Below are 8,435 nucleotides of genomic sequence, written 5' to 3'. Positions count from 1 at the left end.
TCTCTCTCCTCCCTTCTCTCTTCTCTCTCCTCTCCTCTCTCCTCTCCTCTCTCCTCTCTCCTCTCCTCTCTGTGTTCACTTCCTGTAGTTCAGTCAGTGTCTCCTCCTTGTAGTCACATGACTGTTGGTCTCAGATGAATCAATCATGACGTCATAGTTTCACACTTTAATGTTTTTACACAATCATGTCAATAAAGTGAACTCTTTATTAGAGGAGACATTAATAATGAGACATGAAGAATAAAATGTTTATGATTAAATATCACAGTTTAAGTCTTTGTTTTGTTTGCTTTTTCTGACGGCGTCCGTCACACGTGATGCGTTCAAAGACCGTTGGAAAGATCTAATACGTTTAAAACCTCTGGTCACCGGTCAGCCTGCAGCTGAACACACAGTTATAAACTCAGTGACTTCAGACGTCGGCCGTAATAAACTGCGACTGTGTCTCTGTCTGCTGAAGCCTGAGGTGCAGTCACCGACGCCTCTGATTGGTCACAGCGGAGTTAATTTGAGTTATTATCCGTCTTTAAGTCTCAGAAGAGGAAAGCACAAATGTTCTTCACTGACACACCGTTCTCTGACATAAGTTTAACCCTCAAAGGTTTACCTCCTAAAGGATTCACAACATCTCATCATCTGCACCATTCCCCTCCCTGTTAGTCTTCCCCTCGCTCCTCTGTAATGTGACGCGGTCTCCCGTCTCTGGTCCAGGCTCGAGGTCTGGATCTGTCCCGGGTCCGGGCCTGCGTCGTGGTGGCGGAGGAGAGGCCCAGGATGTCGCTCACTCACTCCTTCTCGAAGCTCTTCAAAGACCTCGGCCTTCACCCGAGATCCGTCAGCACGGCCTTCGGCTGCAGAGTCAACCTGGCCATCTGCCTGCAGGTAACAACGTCACACGCGTGTAACACGTCAACACGCTTCATCTTCTGCAGCTGCTTCATCAGCATGTCAGGGGTTCATCTGCTCCACAATGCTCACTATGGAGCAAAGATAAAGATCTTATTAGTACTAAACGTAAAAGACACTGCATCTACAACCAGTGAGTGACCGTTACACGTCTCTGATCACATGCTCGCTGTGTCTGCGCTGTGATTGGCTGCAGGGCACTTCGGGACCGGACCCTACGACTGTGTACGTGGACATGAGAGCGCTGCGTCACGACAGGTACCACGGCCTGCTGTCCTCCTCTTCATCCTCCTCCTCTTCCCCCAACAACATCCTGACGTGTGTGTGTGTGTGTGTGTGTGTGTTTCAGGGTTCGGTTGGTGGAGAGAGGTTCTCCTCACAGTCTGCCGTTAATGGAGTCTGGCAAGGTGAGTGATTCAGAGGTGCAGTAACATCCACATGGAGCATGTTTCTACAGGATTTAATTCATTTATTTTCACTTTTTACAATCTGTGCACATAAAGCCTTCAACGGTCCAAGAGAGACTGAAGATCATCATCGTCCTTATTCCTCCTTATTCTCCAGAACGAACCGGGTTTTTGTTTGACAGCCAGAGTTCAAAGAGCTTTCACCGACAAACACGCAAAGTTTCATCAAAACGCCTCAAACAGATACAAATAAACGTCCGTTTATTAGGTTTCTTCACCTCGTGGCAGGATCAGATTCACCATCATAACACAACAGCGATTTCAGAGATTCATCTCTTCTCACCGTGGAGAAACGGTTCAGTTGCACTGAAATGGCATCAAATGTGCCGACAGACCGGACTGCTCCTGCTCCCGTCCTCCCACGCTCAGTGAGTCAGAGCCCCGAAACCTTCGTCTCCGTCTGAAGGAATCTCATCCGGCTCATGTTTGTCCTGAACGTGGACCAGAAAACAGACGCCCAGCATGCTTCACTCCTTTAAATAATGATGGTAACCGCTCGTCACGTGGTGAATCAGATGGTGGAGGAGGAAGTCAGGTCAGATGTAGTCAAAGAGTCGGTGACTGACGGGTCGGTTTAAAGTGCCGGATGTTTCTTCCTCCACACCGACACAAAGAGAAGACGTCAGTCTGACTCACTGTGTGGAGGAGTCCGTCCACCGCCCGTCTCATGTTTCACTTCAGGAGATCTGAGTAATGCTGCTCCTCCTGGCTATTCAGATATATATATATATAAAGTCAAACCTGACTGATGCATTGTGGGTATGTGATAATAATAGAATAGAGCTCATCGTTCATGAAAACTTTCTTTGTTCCTCGTGTTTTATTCATCAAAAGAAAAACCAGCAAACAAAAGAACAAAGAAATCATATCGATGCCTCTCTGCTAAAAAAATAACCTGCCCCAGTGCATGCTGGTCCTCAACCTGCCTACTCATATACATGTACATATATACATATGTATATGTATATGTATATGTATACTGTATGTATACTTGAACAGCTAAATATTTAAACTAAACAGTTAAATATAGAAAACATCTGGAATGAAATAAACAATACTCTTCTGATTCAAAGTATTTTGTTGTTGTTGTTTATGACTGAACATGACTCCGCTGTGTGTTCATGTGTTGCTGACGTGACTCAGCGGTAGAAAGATGGAGGCTGATTGTAGTTTTGTTGTTTTCAGATCCTTCCTGGAGTTCGTGTGATCATCGCTAACCCAGAGACCAAAGGACCGCTGGGAGACTCCCACCTCGGAGAGGTCCGCTCAGACACAACTTCATCTCTTCATTTCGTTCTTTACGCTCTGTTTCCTCTGTTTCTCTCCTCTCTCTGTTGTTTGTTCGTCTTCATTTCTTTACCTTTCTATCTTTCCTCATCTCCTCCTTAGTGCTCTTTCCTTTGTCTCTTTCTTTCTCGTTTAGTTTTTATTTTTCTTTACCTTTCTCTCCGTTCTTGTGTTGTTTCTTGTGTTGTATTCTTTTCTTTACGCTTTCCCTTTTCTGTTTTTTCATTTTCATTGTCTTGTTTTGTCTTAATTGTTTCACTTTTCTGTCCTTCCGTCTCTGTTTTGTTCTCTCTGTTCCGTCCTTTCATCTTTCTCCTGAAGTCCGTTTAAAGCTTCATTTATCTGCGCTGCCGTTCTACATTCTAGTTATTCATCCATATTTATTCTGTAACTACCTGCCTCACTTCTTCATCAGAGAACGGACTTAGACTCAGCTTTGTGCAGCGTCATGACCATGCTGAGTGTTTGATATATAATATAACATAACGGTGCTCTCTTGACAGATCTGGGTGCACAGCGCTCATAACGGCAGCGGTTACTACAGCGGTTACGGAGAGGAGGTTCTTCAGTCCGATCACTTCAACTCCAGACTCAGTTTTGGAGACACTCAGACGGCCTGGGCCAGGACGGGCTACCTGGGCTTCCTCCGCCGCACCGAGCTCACCGACGCCACCGGAGGTTAGTCTCCCTCTCCGCGACCGCTTCCGATCCCGTCGACTCGCCGTCAACGTGGCCGACCCTCTTTTGTCTCTTTGTGTTGTCAGAGAGACACGACGCTCTGTTCGTGGTGGGAGCTCTGGAGGAGGCCATGGAGCTGAGGGGGATGAGGTACCACCCCATCGACATCGAGACCTCCGTCATCAGAGCCCACAAGAGCATCATGGAGTGGTAGGTTGGACCTCTAACACACCGACCAGTCGTCACAAAAACATCTGAAGGAACAATTCAGAAACGTGTGTCGTATCAGCTCTTTATCGCACTTAAAGACACGCACGCTACCACGCGGCTAGCGGTGAGAAGAGATAGACTACTTGTTAAGGTTAGAAACAAAAGACCATGGTTTATGTTAAGATAATAACGTAACAACAGAGAAACAACCGGAGTAGAAAGGACATTTAACCGACCGACTAGTACAAATATGGTTATATACACATGGTTTACTAGTTAGCTAGTTATGCTAGTTAACTAGTTTTTTTTTGTAACCAGTGTAGCATTTAAGCATGGTGGCAATTAGCAAGATAGCTAACTAACCAGCTGTCCGCTAGTTAGCTAGCTAGCATGCTAGTTACGCCACGCTTTCATGCTACACTGGTTACAAGAAAACGAGCCGAACAAACACTCATCTGGTGATAGCGACATGCTTTCCTACGCTGTGTTTTAGTTTTTACGAAAGTTAGTCCGCTGTGGCGACGGTACACATAAAAATGGGATTTAAATGGGAATTTCCGTTCTACTGACAAAATAACGTAACTAGCTTGAATAAATAACAACAGCAATTAGCGGAGTTTCTTACGTAATTATTTCGTAAAAAGCATAAAGTCAATGTTTATTGTTGGTTTCACACGGACAGCGGTCTCCTGGGTGAGAGTCCTTAGTTTGTTTGACTCACCCTGAGTGGACCCTCACCGTTTATACTCTCTATAATACCACGGGACGGTCACTTTATACACTACGTCACATTCAACGACTTCATTGTTTGCAGAAAAGTACAATACCAACATGTTTTCCTGGCGACTGGTCTGGAGGGACACATTTGGGACATTTAGCCCCTAAAGACACAGATAGTAACGTATTTTGTGGAGTGTGTTTTTAAGCTTGTTGAGGAGTTCTGCTGCCCCCTAGTGGTTAGAAATAAAACCAGTGAACTTAGCTTTTTAAACAGTAGAATGACAGATGATGAACTGCGTCCTCCTCAGTGCGGTCTTCCCCTGGACCAACCTGCTGGTGGTGGTGGTGGAGCTGGAGGGCTCCGAGCAGGAGGCCCTGGACCTGGTTCCGATGGTGACCAAGGCGGTGCTGGAGGAGCACTACCTGATCGTGGGCGTGGTCGTGGTGACGGACATCGGCGTCATCCCCATCAACTCCCGCGGCGAGAAACAGCGCATGCACCTCCGGGACGGCTTCCTGCAGGACCAGCTGGACCCCATCTACGTGGCCTACAACATGTAGCCTGTGTGTGTGTGTGTGTGTGTGCGCGTGTGTGTGTGTGTGTGTGTGTGTGTGTGTGTGTGTGTGTGAGCGAGCATGCCGTGCATTTCGCCGTTGTTGTTCCTTTATTTCCCAGAATCAAGATGTACTGTATTTTTGAACCTGCATATGGTGTGGTGTTAAAGTCGTCCGTTTTCTTTAAAGTCGTGTTGTGCCAGTTGATTGATTGATTGATTGGTTGATTGGTTGGTTGGTTGATTGGTTGATTGATTGATTGATTGGTTGATTGATTGCTCAGTGGTGGGATGCTCATTTTTACAGCCCAGTTACCTGGAGCTCGTCACTGTAGAAAGCCTTATAGGGGAACACTGTGCTCGACAGCTCTGGTGGTTTTTAGGAGGTCAAAGTAGAAAAGAGATTAATACTAGAGACTGTATCTGTCATCATGTTTTACTGGTCCAATCAAAAAACTACAAAAAAAAGACGCTATTTAAATTCAAATTAGAACAGGGGCAGCCAGATAACTGTAAAAAATATAAATATTGTACATAGACATAATAATCTATATGGAGAGGTACCGAAAACACAATGAGGTATAGTAGCCCCTATATGCAGCTCTCTCCACCTGCACCCTGTGTGTGTGTGTGTGTGTGTGTGTGTGTGAGTGGGGGTGTGTGTGTGTGTGTGTGTGTGTGTGTTCATCATGTGTTAAAGTGGGACAGGGACGTTTTTCGTGGTTTTAATGTGACTCACGCAGCAGATTTTTTATCCGCAGAGGAAGAAATAAGAAACGTTTTAATTTAGAATTTAAACACTAAAAGTTTCAGCCGTTGAATCTGAAAAAAAAACTACAAATAATTTTAGTTTTCAGCAACTAAAGTCTCAGAAAAACAAACATATTGAAGCTCGGGAGACAAAGTGAAATGTCTTTGATTAATACTTTAATATTCACACATTTTTTAATATGTAATTTTCTCTAAATCATGTGAAATAAATAAACACAAGTCAACATGACACCGGTCCGGTCACTTTTAGACGTTTTAATGCTGAAGAGTTAAATATTGAACCTTTAACAGTGAAAGTGCAGCACAATAATTATAATTTATTATCATTTTAAATGATTTGCAGTAAACCTGATAAACTATTGTGAAGCAAAGTGCAATGTGTGAATAACAAAAGAGAATATTATTATAATCTAAAGGGACGTTATGGGAACAGTTCATCCCAAACCAGCTGTTTTTATTCTTCTTTTGTTTAAACTTTATTGACAGACAAACTTTATGCAGATCACAAAGCTGAGCGTTTGATTGGCTGAGAGCAGTTTGGGTTTGATGGTAGCAGCGTCATGATTCAGTCCCTGTGTGTGTGTGTGCTTGTGGGTGTGTGTGTGTGTGTGTGTGTGTGTGTGTATTGTATGTAAATAGTGTTGATTTTGTACGGTACAAGTGTGTGTGACTTGTTTTGTACACATGATAAAAAGATTAAATGACACTTTTATAAGAGCCTGCTATTGGCTCACCATCACACTATACAGTGCAATAAAGTGCTTTGATTGGCTAAAACTCATAGTTTCTATTATTCATTTATTATTGTCATTGTTATTGTTATGTGACGACGCTTCAGACTTTTCTACACGAATAGACTTTTTTATCACATTTGAATCAAATAAACTAAAAGCGATGTTTATTTTAACAAAATATGAAGTTTCAGGACTACAAATAGGTAATTATGTTTTTTTTCCATGTTTTATGAATTCATTTTAATTATATCTTCACATACATTTGATTGTTTCAAGTTTTTATTGTAATCTTAGATCATATTTCCTCTTCTGTCCGACAGTATGGTAATTATATTAAACATTTTATACATTAAATTATATTATTTGGCTTTGAGCTGACAGTGGAGATAATGTAAGATAAGTTAAAGTTAGATGTTTTATTAAAAAGTAAAAATGAATTCATGTCTACAGTTTGGTGATGAAGTCCATGTGATTCACTCAAAAGCTCCAGAATTGTTCCAAAATGGACTTTATTTACAGTATGCTGCACTTTAAAAAAAACACATGGACAAAACAAAATATATATAAGCTGAATAAAAAGTTTAAATATCGGGAGTTTAATGGATTAATGAGTTAATAAGGTCTAGAGAGAAAACAGCGTAAAAATAATCATTTCATGAAAAACATTTCCTTTTTTTTCCACTTTTCCTCAAACAGACTTCCTGTCTTCTCATCGCTCCCTCGTGTTTCAGGTTTCAGAGTCAGACTGTTTTTATTGGCTTATTTTGCAGCGTCGTTGCTATTTTTAATATCTGTAAACATTAAAAGTTTACACAAACAAACAATATTTAGAGAAGTGCAACAAACGGATAAACAGACAGAAACAAACTAAATAAACACTGAAAGTTTCACTTGAAGGTACAAAACACTAAAAACACTTAGAAAAAAAACGAAAAGTAAATTCATCCAGGTGGTGTTTGTGGTGAGTTCAGGCCGCTTTTGGAAGCTCTGGCGCGGGCCAGAGATGGTGCCTGGCTCCCTCCATCCTTCCGGTAGTCAGTTAGATCACCAGAGGCACGAAAACACAGAAAAAAATTTAAAGATGAATTGATCCAGGCGGTTTGTGGTGAATTTAGTCCATTTTGGAGGCTCCTACAGGCGGATAGGTTTGCAGAAAGCAACCGCTAACTTCCCCCTGGAGCTCGAGCGCCCTCCTGTGGAGAAAATCGGGTTTGCAGGTCCAAAAGACACTTATGCCTTTTATTATTTTTATTCTTTTCATGTTCGTTGAGTTTGAGAAAAGATGCACAAAGAAAATAAAGAGATTTTCTCCAAAGTGAACAGCTGTTGTTGAAAGCTACAGCTTCTGTTTATAAGTAACGTCAGACATAAGTTTACATTTTCATAAAATAATTAACAACATCTGGAGTAAATGTATCTTAGTGCTGGTTTCAGAGGAGGATTCAGTGACCTCCTGACATCATCACCTCCAAAAACCTCAACAGAAATGTCCTCTACAGCTTCAAGTAGATACTCAAATTATACAGATATTCACTTTGACCTTCGTCGTGCTACATTCCAAAGTATTAAATATAAATATATTTAATCTAAAGTACAGATACAGCAATGTAAAAACACTCCATTAGAAGTAAAAGACCTGTATATTTGATATTATAAGTTTAGCAAAAGTACAGAAGTATTACCAGTGAAAATGTACTCAAAGCATCAAAGTAAAAGTACTGATCATGCAGACGATTTAAAGTACTTTATATACGTTTCTAAATACATTTGTTTCACTAAATTACCTCAAAGTCAGGAGGAAAGGAAACGTGAGGTCAAAGATCTGACATCTTTCACAAACCAGGAGACAAGAAAAGTGAAATTAATGCTTCATGTGTTAAAGCTGCATTCTCTCTAGTGTCCACCAGGGGGCGACTCCTCTGGTTGTATAGATGTCTATGAGAAAATGACTCTACTTCTCTCTTGATTTATTACCTCAGTAAACATTGTAAACATGAGTTTATGGTCTCAATCTCTAGTTTCAAGTCTTCTTCAATACAGCATGATGTTCATTTAGTACATTATGGTCCATTTAGAGTCAAACAGACCATAAAGCAGGGGATGCTTTA

The 8,435-nt window shown here is 41.7% G+C and overlaps 1 pseudogene; it reads left to right on the top strand.

Moving 5' to 3' along the window:
* Positions 1 to 7,210, top strand: part of LOC116385117 (disco-interacting protein 2 homolog C-like) — a 33,968-nt pseudogene extending 26,758 nt beyond the window's left edge.
* Positions 7,211 to 8,435: the final 1,225 nt, after the last annotated feature.

This window comes from Anarrhichthys ocellatus, unplaced genomic scaffold (assembly GCF_004355925.1).
Source record: "Anarrhichthys ocellatus isolate YVR2014 unplaced genomic scaffold, GSC_Weel_1.0 scaffold10, whole genome shotgun sequence".
NCBI classification, from domain to species: Eukaryota; Metazoa; Chordata; class Actinopteri; order Perciformes; family Anarhichadidae; genus Anarrhichthys; species Anarrhichthys ocellatus.
Note: the sequence above shows the minus strand (reverse complement) of the source record. Positions and strands in the feature narration are given on the sequence as shown.